The sequence below is a fragment of the Chiloscyllium punctatum genome, chromosome 11, assembly GCF_047496795.1.
Source record: "Chiloscyllium punctatum isolate Juve2018m chromosome 11, sChiPun1.3, whole genome shotgun sequence".
Lineage (NCBI taxonomy): Eukaryota > Metazoa > Chordata > Chondrichthyes > Orectolobiformes > Hemiscylliidae > Chiloscyllium > Chiloscyllium punctatum.
In genome coordinates, this window is record NC_092749.1 from 89,995,925 (window position 1) to 90,008,243 (window position 12,319).

At 38.4% G+C, this 12,319-nt stretch overlaps 1 protein-coding gene across 6 annotated transcripts in view; it reads left to right on the plus strand.

Annotated features, from left to right (window-relative positions):
* LOC140483175 (KH domain-containing RNA-binding protein QKI) overlaps positions 1 to 12,319 on the plus strand; it is a 534,384-nt gene that overhangs the window by 500,126 nt on the left and 21,939 nt on the right. The window lies entirely within an intron of this gene.

Sequence of the window (12,319 nt, forward strand, 5' to 3'; positions counted from 1 at the left end):
ATGAAATTGCAAACAAACGGCAAGTGGCAAGTATGAGGAACATGCAAACTAACAAAAATAGATGATTTTTAAGGAAGGCAAAAGCAAAGTGCTGAGGATGCTGGAGATCTGAAATAAATACAGAAGGTGTCTAGAGAAATTCAGCATGCCTGGAGAACTGAATTTTAAAGAAGAGTCGTATTGAACTTGAAATGTTAACATTATTCCTATCTCTCGAATGCTGCCAGACCTGCTGAGATTCTCTAGCACTATGTGTTTTTATTTTTGGGAAAAGTGATGGCACCACATTTTATTAACCAGGGTGCATGTACTTGCTGCAGCATTACAATGATAGTTTCTGGTGCAACATTAAATGCAAAGCGTTCTGTAAGGGATTCAAAGATGGGCCATGAGAATTGTTAGAGCCTAGCACATTTCATATGTCAATGTCATTAGTCATGAGTGTGTGTCAGACCAGTGTCCATGGAACGTGCCCTGAAATGTTTATGCCCAGTGTCCAACATGGAGGTCCTTCAAAACAAGTGATCAACTGAATTCATCAGGCACTCCCTCCAGTTTTCATATCTCGCTTGGTAAGATAGGAAGCTGAATATTAATAAGGTGAGTTGGGCCATCAACAAGGTATTCAACAAACAATAACTCCCTTAACAGGCAATTCGCCACTGTCTAATAAACTCACTATACCACTTCAAAAATTTGTCAAAGGTGGAATGAGATGTTTTTTGCAGTGGCAATAATCTGGAGGAAAAGTATTTTTGTTTATAATGACAAAGGATACCTGAATGTATTTATAAGCTTCACAGAAGATTTTTTAAGATATAGAACGAAGCCAACAAGCTGCTCTATTAGCAGGAAAATGCTGAAAAAAATTGACCTCTGCCTATAGGTGTTGACTGTTTATTTAACGTTTTAGGGGAGGTGATGCCCTAGTGGCATAGTATTGGGACTAGCAATCCAGAGACCCAGGCAATGTTCTCAGAACCTGGTTTCAAATCCCATCATGGCTCACTGGTACCCTTTAGGGAAAGAAACGTCTGTTGTTCACATCACTTCTGACTCTTAGCAATGTGTTTGATTCTTAACTGCAAGTTTACCAACTGCAAGTACGGAGAAAAGGTATGAACCTGGACATGCACAGCCACTCCAAAGCATGCATTTGGTGTCCAGAAGTTTCTGCTGTGCATGTGTCTCAGAGATCTGTGCAATTGATAGGAAAATGAGAGGCATTTGCCAAGGTTAGGAGAGTGTCCCTTTGAATAGTCAAGCAGTAACTGACTGACCTATCATAATCATAGAATTGTATCTTGCACAGAAACGTTCCATTGCGTACATCCTGTTGAATCAGCAGGAAAAATCCAGCAGAGATGGTGGCAATTGAACACGTGACTCTGGACAACCTGTCCCAGAACAGTTATAATACTCGTATCTACCAGATATCCTATACACAAAAGCAGGACAAATCCAATGTGGTCATTTTACTGTCCATCTGCCTATTCTCAGTCAACAGTAAGGTGAAGAAAGGTGTTATCAACAGTGCCATTAAGCAGCTCTTGCTTAGCAGTTATCTACTTATAGATGCTCACTTTGGGGAGGTGATGGCCTACTGGTAGATTGCTGAACTGTTGATCCAAAGACCCAGATAATGTTCTGGAGACCTGGGTTCAAATGTTGCCACAGCAGATAGTAGAATTTTAATTCAATAAAAATCTGGAATTGATCATCTAATGATGACCATGAATCCATTGCCAATTGTTGGGAAAACCCATCTTGTCCTTTTAGGGAAAGAAATCTGCCATCCTTACCTGTGAGTCCAGACCCACAGTAACGCGGTTGACTCTCAACTGCCCTCTGGGCAATTCGGGATGGGCAATAAATGCTGGCCTAGCCAGTGGTGCCGTCATACCATGAATAAATTTTTTAAAATTCTAGATCAAACAGAAAAATATAGCTCATTTTATTGTTCCACATTCAGTCTTTAGATCTGTTATTGGAAGCAAATACTTTCTCTTCAATTTATAGATCATATTTCTGACTGTTTAATGGGTAGTGTCATAGTGAAAATACCATGACATTTAGCACTGGACCTGTTACTTCTGGTACATTGTTACATGTTTGCTGCATTCCTAGCTAGAGTATTTAACTATTGGTCACTGAGAATTTATTGATTTCTAGCCCCACATTGCTGTGTTTTGTTTTAAACTGTTGAGCTCTCAATTGTTAATTCCTACACATTGCTAATTCTTTCACATAAGATTTTGTGTATGGTGTTTTTAAAAATATAAACTTTTTATTTGCAATAATTGCTGCAAGATAGAGGAAAACATATTCACCTTTATGATTTAATGTTAAGAGACTATATTGGTGAATGATAGGCTTTCAGTGACACATTTTGAGTAGAACCTGCCATGTCGTAAGGATAATTTGAACACAGCCAGTCGGAGCAAGGTTCAAGGGCTGATTGGCCTACTCCTGTTCCTGCTTTCTGTATTTCTATGTTTGCATATTGGTTTATGTATTACAAAGGGAACAGAAACATTATCATCTCAAGAGTTTAACGTTTTGGAGAAAAATACAATTAGATGCAAATATTCTTTGCTGTATTTGACACCAATGCATAGGAAACATTTCTTGAACAGTTTTTAATGATCCAAAAAGGTGGGATAGGGTGAATAGTTAAGGTCTTTTTTTCCCCAGGATATGGGAGTCCAAAACTAGAGGGCATGGGTTTAAGGTGAGAAGGGAAAGATTTAAAATGGACCTGAGGACAGAACACTTCCATGCAAAGAGGGTTGCATGTATGAAATGAGCTGCCAGAGGTATTGGAGGCTGGTACAATTATAACATTTCAAAGGCATCTGGATCGGTAAATGGCTTTAAAGGGATAGGGGCCGAATACTGGAAAATAGGACTGGGTCAGATTAGGACGTCTGTTCAGTGTGAACAAGTTGGACCATAGAGTCTGTTTCTATGTTATGTAACTCTTGTGACTATAAGACCGATCCTCACAAGATTCCTTATCTGAAAATGTTACAGTTTAGGACAGTGCCTTGTATGTTACTATTTTTAAAAATCAAGATAGCAGTTTGGATTGCAGATTTGCCTAAATGTCTGCTTTCTATTATTGTGCAGATGTTTGTTAAACTACTGTGTAAAACTGGAAATATCTCTGTTTTCTGATGTCCTTCTAGGTTTCATTTCTTTTCTATCTCCAAATGAGAGAGCAATCAAATATGATAATTGAGGTATTGGTTAATTTGAGCATAAAAATTGCAGAGTGAACTAGATCTTCCAAACACCTCAAGGAACTTGAAGCTGTTTTCTAAAATTCTCATCTTTGTTTTCGAATCTCTTTGTGACCTCACCCTTCCCGAGCTCAATAACTTCTTCCAGCTGCACAACTGTCTGAAATATCTATTCTTGTCTAATTCGGGTCTCTTGAATATCCTGATTTTAATGCTTTCGGTAACCTCTAGTCCTAAGTTCTTGAGTATTCTCTCGACACCTCTCCACCTCACTTTCCTCATTTTAATACACTCCTTGAAATGGTCTCTTTGACCAAACTTTTGGTTATCTAACCTAATATCATCATATATGGCTTGGTGTTGTTTTCTATAATGGTCCTATGAAGTGCCTTGATGCATTTAATACATAAAAGCATGATATCATTGAATTGTTATGGTACTGGAGTCCATTTGGTGCATCATGTCTGTACTGGTTGTCCAATAACCATTGTGACTTAATGACATTTATCTGCACTTTCTCTGTACTGATGCATAATACTTCTATTCAAATAATGTCCATTTAAATACTGACTTGATTTTGCCTCTGCCACACTTTCAGTTATGCATTACAGACCCGAACCACTGGTTGTCTGAAAAAGTGTTTTCTCACAATATATTTGCATATTATTAAAAATCTCTGCCCACCTATTGATGAGCAGGAAAGATTGTTCCCTACCTACTATATCCAGACCCCTCATGTTTTCTCAAAACGTCTATCCGATTTTGTTTAGCTGCTTTTTCTCCAAGGAGAACTGTTTCAGTTTTTCCAGTTTCCCCTTAAAACTGAAATTTCTCATTCCTGGAACAGTTTTTGCAAATCTCTTCTATGCTTTGTCCTTGCTATAGTGTAGTTCCCTTACCTGAACAGAATAATCCAGCTGAGATCCAAAAATAAACAGCCTCGTATAAGTTCAGCATGACCTCCTAGTTCCGGTACCCTATGTCTCTAGAAGTAATGCACAGGAAACTGCATACTTTATTTGTGCTTTCTCCACCTGTCCTCTCACTTTCAATGATCTGTGCAAATATACACTCTGCCCCCATTGCTCCCAACCCCCTTAAATTTTGTAACTCCCTATTTTGTGGTCTGTACATATTCTTCTTATCAAAATGCCTCACAGTTCTGCACATGGAACTTCTACTGCTAACTATCTGCCCAATTTACCCACTTGTCTCTGTCCGTTTGGAGTTCTGTACTGTCCTGCTGTTTCATATGCCTCCAAGTTTCGTATCGTCTCCAAATTTTGGAAATTGTCCTCTGCACACCAAGAGCTAGCTCATCAATATACATCAGGAAGAGGCAAAGTCCAAATACCAACCCCAAGGAGTTTCGTCCAGCTTGAAAAATATCCATTGGCTTACTCTCTGTTTCCTTTTACTCAGCCAATTTCTTATCCACATTACTACTGTTCCTTTTATTCCATGAACTGTAAGTATTAGTTGTTGCTCGTCCATATTGTTGAGTAGGGTGGGTGCAAAATTATTTTTATACTACTACTGCTGAAAAGGAATCTATGATGAAATGCAGTTAATAAAAGAAGTATTCTCTCCCTCTCTCTTAATTGATAAAATGAATCTCTTTTCTGACAAATATCCAGCATGCAGTACATAATGAGCTAAGCAATTCAGAATGTTTTGAATCACATCACAGATTTGTTAATAATTTAGATTACTGAAAAATGTATTACATTCTATTTGTTTATTGCTTGAGGAGCCATTACATGTATGGAAAATTCTCTTCTCTTTATCCATGATCCGGTGGGAATTGCAGATGGAGGCATTGAGAGAAAACGAGGGAGCAAAGTAGAATCAGGAAAAGAAAATCAATCTTTTCACTACTTGTACATATTTTCTCCTCTTTAATTTTCCTTCCCACTGAGGGCAGTTACTGTAGTTTCTGACTATGTGACCATGACATTGTTCTTCTATGTAATAGTTGAAATAGTGAATGTCAGAAAGCTTTTGATAAGGAGGACAAGGTTCATCAGAGTAGAGCCTTTTTTTTGCTTCAACTTGCTCCCCTCTCCTCTAAATGCAACTAATTCAGCACAGATTGTGTCTCTCAATAAAGAAATTTCTGGTCCACATGACTCAGTTGCATGTAACCTTTCTAAGGTGAACCATCAGGAGAGCTAGATTTGACAAAGTCTAATATTAGATAAGTATGAATTTTCAAAAATTATTAGCTCATATGAATTTTGAGGTGTTTTAATGATGACCCTGACATTAGATTCTAGGGATTTCTATTTTAATTATTCATTGTCAGGATGATATTGATTTTGCATTTATTGTCTGTCCTTAGTCGTCCTAAGTTGATAATGCTTACCAACTTTAAAGCAATACGACTGAATGGTTTGCAAATACACTTGGAGTGACAGTCACCCACTTTGGCATGGATCTAGAGTTACACTGATACCAGACGAGGAAAGGATGGCAAATTTCCTTCCCTGAAGGACACTATTGGATCAGTTTTGTATTGCAATGTTCTTAAAGCTGCTTGACTATTTTTTAACTTTACCAATCTTTGTTTTCCAGGTTTAAAAAAGACTTCAGTTTTCAGATTTGAACTCTCATTTCTTGTATCTTTAGTTCAGGCTTGTTCCAAATTTTTCATTGTTCTTCAATCTTATAAGACAAAAGTTTAGTTTTATTATATTTATATTGAACTATATATAGTCATCCTAACTGTCCAAAACAAATACGAAGAACTGAATCTAATTTTATGTTAGAAATCTTTTTGAATCTAATTGTATATTATAAAGTCATTTGATCTTTCTTGCATTGCTGCTATATGAAGCACATCTCTCTACATATGTTTGTTCATGTAGATGATTTTGGCCCAAAGTTTATTTCTCAATCGTTAAATGCTTCAGTTCTGTCAGAAGACACCAGAGACACCAATATCCTCCTTTACCAACATCTGTCCATAAAATGCACAATAGCAACAAAAATCCATTGTCTCTATGCACTTCAGAATATCATGTGTATCAACGAGTACCTCCTTGAGAATTATATCCGATTTACTAGCTCCTGAACCAATATTCCTCCCACTTAAAAATTAGACTTCTATACACTCCAGCATTTTTGCAGCTGATATGGCTTAATTTGAACCAGGTATTTCTTTTCTTAATTTTTTTTTATTTAAATAAAAACATTGAAATGTTATGCCTGAAATTAACTTTCAAATATTCCTGAATAATATTCTGGCAACAACTACCACTATAAACTAAAATGTTCTCCTGTAGCTATGGCCAGGACTTGATATATTGAAAGTTGGCAGTTAAACTGAGACAATACGATAGAATCTCATAAAGTGGAGAACAAGAACTAATTGATAGAATTCTGTTGTTTTCAAATGTTTTTTTCCTTCTGGTGACAGAACCATTTTAGTGCACCTTAACAAAAGACTGCTTCACATTGACATTAAGACCTAGTGTAATATCTGAGTTACCACACAACTGAGTTCTCTTTCCCAACTCCTCCAATGCCCCTCCCCCACTCCTCCCACCACCACCACCAAATTTGACTACACTCCAAAACAAAACTACCTGACGATCTCCTGAAAATCTTCCTTGACTTGACAACCCCTCCTCTCCTGTCTCAGTAACTTCTCTGGACCTAACTACCCATTCCTAACTGATCTTAGCCCCACCCTGAATGCCAATATGAGTCAACCATACATCCCTCCCACACTTCTAACCACCTAACTACTCTCCACTGTCTGACTTCCCCCTGCCACCCAAAGTTCATTCCATTGCTTTCGCAATTCAGGTTCCATTGTCTGCCATGCACATGAAATCTTTTGTTTTTATAAGGTGAAGTAACTACTGAGCTAAAGCGGATGTCAAATGTTAATGATGGCATCAACAGAATAGAGAGGGCTTAGTTCAGGAAACTAAGTTAGGTGGAAATCAGAAATGATAAAAGGAAATTCTTCAGTTGCAGGAGTGACATACAAGTCCTCTAACAGTAACCATACATTAGGGTGGAGCAGAAAGAAAGAAATAATCAGAGGTTGGCAAAAAGTAATAGTGATAATTTTTGGAGATTTTAAATCTACAAGTAGAATTGTGAAGGCAGATGTGCATAATTAGCCGAGAAAAGAAAGTCATAGAATGTTTTCAGGATAGTTTCTTAGAACAGCATACTCTGGAGCCAAGAAAGCAGGCTACACTAGCCTAGTGCTGTGGATTAGGATAGGATTAATTAACTATCTCATAGTAAAGGGCACTCCTAGGTTGCAGCAATGATATTATGTCTAAATTTTACTTTTGGTTTGAAGGACAGAAGTGACTTTGAGACTATTTTTTTCAAAAAACTTAACTAAGGGCAATTATGGCTAGATTAATTCAGGATATCTCGTCTGCATGGACAAGTTGGACTGAAGGGTCTGTTTCTATGCTATACATCTCTACACTGTATGACCAACATAAAAGCACACATGAAGTGACGAGATAAATTTGAGTAAAAGATAAGTCAATGGAAATTTGATTGCAGACATTTAAGGGGGTATTTCCTAATACACAAAATACATTCCGACAAGCAAATAAAAAAAAGGGATGGATGCCCCCATCCATAGTTAACATGAAATGGTAAAGATGGCATCAAAACAAAAGAACAAGCACATAATCATGCAGGCAAGTGGCAGATCAGAACAGTGGATGAAATTTTTAAAATAATAAAGAATGGCCAAAAAATTAGTAAGCAGAGAACATTTCGAGTTTGTGAGAAAGTTGGTCAGAAATATAAAAACAGATAGCAAGAGGTTCTGTAAACATTCAAAAGATTCAACAAAATGAGCAGCTGTCTTATAAAAGAGTAAACATGAAGAGTGAATAATGAAAAATATGGAACTGGCAGATAAGTTGAACAAGTTTTGTCCTTGTTTTCACTATAGAGGATACAAGGTATATCATAGAAGCCACGATAAATCAGGAAATGGAAGGAATGGAGGAACTCAGGAAAATCACAATCACCAGAGAAGTGGCACTAAGTAAATTGTTGGAACTGCAAGCTAACAAGTATCCATGTCCTGATGGACTTCAGTTCAGAGTTTCAAAAGAAATGGCAAGTGAGAGAGTTAATGCCTTGGTTTTGATTTTCAGATACTCCCTTGATTTGGGACTGTTCAATTAGGTTGGAAGTTTGTGAACATAATTCATTTTTTCAAGAAGTAAGGAATTCAGAAAGCAGGAAACTATGAACTACAGGCAAGAGAGCTTAACATCTGTCATAGGGAAAATGTTAGGAGCTATTCATAAAGAAATTATAGCAGGGCACTTGATGTTCAATGTAATGAGGCAGAGTCAACATGAATTTGTGAAAGGGCATCAGGTTTGATCAGGTCTGTGATGGAATACTAACCACATCCCTGGATGAGTGCAGCTCCAACTACACTCAATAAGCTTGTCATCATTCAGGACAAAGCAGCTTTCTTGATTGGCACTACATCCACATCTTTCATTCCCGCCACCATCGACGCACCAGTGGGCATCATGTACAAGATGCATGGCAGAAATTTGACAAGGCTCCTTAGATTGCAGTATCTAGGAGTATCTATACTTGGGGGACATCACCATCTGAGAGTTCCTTTCCAAGCTATACACCATCCTGACATTGCAAAATAATACTGTTTCTTAAGTGTCACCAGATCAAAATTCTGGAACTCCCTCCTTAACAGTATTCTGGGTATACTTACGCCAATTGGACTGCTGCAGCTCAACCAGGCAGCTCACTCTTTCTCAAGGGCAATTAAGGATGGAGAATAAATGCTGGCCAGCCAGCAATGCCCACATCAGTTGAATGAATAAAAAAAAACTCATCATATACTGTTTGTTTCTTGCAGCACACATTTGCAGTTGGGTGTGGGCAGAGGAAGGAACGGATAACAGCATGATGAGATTAAATGGCTGATTCAGAGTGCAAAGCACTGGGCAATGTGCCTGGGAAATGTAGAATTAGACATCAATAAGCAGATACAGTACCACAGAGATTCCCAGAAAAGTATTCATAACGGATAACAGTCATTTAATCCCAGAGCTTCTTTGGTAACAAGATAGACAGGCTGATGCCCGAAACGTCGATTCTCCTGTTCCTTGGATGCTGCCTGACCTGCTGCGCTTTTCCAGCAACACATTTTCAGCTCTGATCTCCAGCATCTGCAGTCCTCACTTTCTCCTCCAACAAGATAGACAGATAAACATTGAGAGATTGAGGCCTTGACTGATCGATACAAATGCTTAGGATGATCGTCTGTCAATTCCTGAGAGTAGTTATCTTCTTGGTATTGTCGAAATTCAGTACAATCTAATACACTTGCAAGAGAAAGGATGTACTCAGAATCTCAGACATTCTCATTCTTCTTAAAGGCACACTGTGCTGTTCTGAGAAGAGGATATTATTACAATAATGTTTAAAGGCAACTGTGCATACATATGAAGCAATAATTTAACTTTTATATACTTACAGTGGAGCTGATGAACAGCTATTATTTAGGCCTATGATTTTATGGTGTACATCTTTGAGTAATGTGGAAAATTCTAAGGAAACACTTGAGAGGAAATATTTTGCATAGTGTTTGGAGAACAGCAAAAAGCAAAACAAAACTTATTTAAAGGTACAAGAACATAAGAGACCAAAACACTGAGCTAATAACAAAGAACATTTACCAACAATTCTATACCACAAAACAAAAGATTTCACGTGCATGGCAGACAATGGAACCTGAATCTCGAAAGCAGTGGAATGAGCGCTGCAGGTTGGATGGCAGGGGCAAGTCAGACAGTGGAGAGTAGTTAGGTGGTTAGAAGTGTGGGAGGGATGTATGGTTGACTCATGTTGGCATTCAGGGTGGGGCTAAGATCAGTTAGGAATGGGTAGTTAGGTCCAGAGAAGTTACTGAGACAGGAGAGGAGGGGTTGTCAAGTCAAGGAAGATTTTCAGGAGATAGGTAGTTTTATTTTGGAGCGTAGTCAAATTTGGTGGTGGTGGAAGGAGAAGGGGGGCATTGGAGGAGTTGGGAAAGAGAACTGATGGTCATGAGGCATCAGTTGTGTGGTAACCCAGACATTACACTAAGGTCTTAATGTCTAACATTGCCTGGTTAATTATCAAATATAATACTTCAATTTGAAGCAGTCTTTTGTTAAGGTGCACTAAAATGGTTCTGTCACCAGAAGGAAAAAAACATTTGAAAACAACAGACTTCTATCAAATAGTTCTTGTTCTCCACTTTGAGATTCTGTCGTATTGCCTCAGTTTAACTGCCAATTTTCAATATATCAAGTCCTGTCCATAGTTACAGGAGAACATTTTAGTTTATAGTGATACTCATTGCCAGACTATTAGATTAGGTTAGATTAGTTACAGTGTGGAAGCAGGCCTTTCGGCCCAACAAGTCCACACTGACCTACCGAAGTGCAACACACCCAGATCCATTCCCCCACACTTACCCCTTCGCCTAATACTATGGGCAATTTAGCATGGCCAATTCACCTAACCTGCACATTTTTGGACTGTGGGAAGCAACCAGAGCACCCGGAGGAAACCCACGCAGACACTGGGAGAATGTGCAAACTCCACACAGTCTGTCGCCTGAGGTGGGAATTGAACCCGGATCTCTGGCACTGTGAGGCAGCAGTGCTATCCACTGTGCCGCCGTGACAACCTTTATTCAGGAATATTTGAAAGTTAATTTCAGGCATAACATTTCAGTGTTTTTATTTAAATAAAAAAAAAATAAAAGAAATACCAGGTTCAAATTAAGCCATATCAGCTGCAAAAATGCTGGAGCAAATAAAAATCTAATTTTTAAGTGGGCAGAATATTGGTTGAGGAGCTGGTAAATCGGAAATAATTCTCAAGGAGGTACTCACTGATACACATGACATTCTGAAGTGCATAGAGACAATGGATGTTTGTTGCTATTGTGCATTTTATGGACAGATATTGGTAAAGGAGGATATTGGTGTCTCTGGTGTCTTCTGACAGAACAAAGCCACATTCCACTTCTTTCTAATTTCCTGTCATTCCTAAATGTCATGTATTCTTCTTAATTCAGGTCCCAATCCGTGTCATCCTGTAGGCCTGTCTTTGTAATGGCTGCCAGCCATTTCTTATTCGTTTCTAATTGCAAGCTCCCTTCATCTCTTTTGTTTCACATGCAATACGCATTCAGCAATGGAGTCTTTCATTTTATACTTTTATTCTCTTTAAATATTCAAGCTCATCTGTTGGTTGATTCATTACTCTATTGCTTCCCTGTCACAGCTTGATTATTATTTCCCATCTTAATCTGTTTCTCTTTGCCCTTGATTTCTACTCTTCCTAAATTTGATCCCTTGCTCTCACTATTCAGTTTAGAATCCTTTCCATTTGCCTAATTATATGGTTGGCAAATATATCAGCCTTGACACTTGAGGTGGTGACTGTCCCATCGGTACAGATCCCACTTGCCTTATTACTGGTTCCAATGCTTCATGAACCCAAACTCCCATATCGGTCTTTTGATTTACACATTCATCTCTCTAATCTGATTTTCCCTTTGCCAATTTGCAGGTGCTTCATGTTATACAGCAGAGATTATGACTGTTGAGGTTCTCCTCCTCATTTGGAATCTCTTTCCTCATACTGACTAAGCCAATCCTCCTCCTCTGTCATGCCAATTCCATTGGTTACTATACAGACTACAATGACTGGATCCTCCCCCTTGGGTGCAAGTTTCTGAGCAGGTGTCCCAAATCTTGGCAGTGAGCAGGCATCACTTTTATCTGGACTCATGCTGTTTGCAGCAGAGAATAGTGTCAATACCCTTCACCACAATTACCTCTCCTACAATTATGACAACTGCAAAATTCCGTTTCATTCCCCTCTATTGAATGGTTTCCTGTGTCATGGTCAGTTAGCTCATCTACACCACAGCACTCTCTCTTAACCAAACAAAATGAACAAAATCTCAAAATAGCTGGACAATAAAAAACGTTGTTGGTCCTGCCCTCTGGGCCCCCTTACAGATCCTAGCTTTGCTAACAGTCATATTT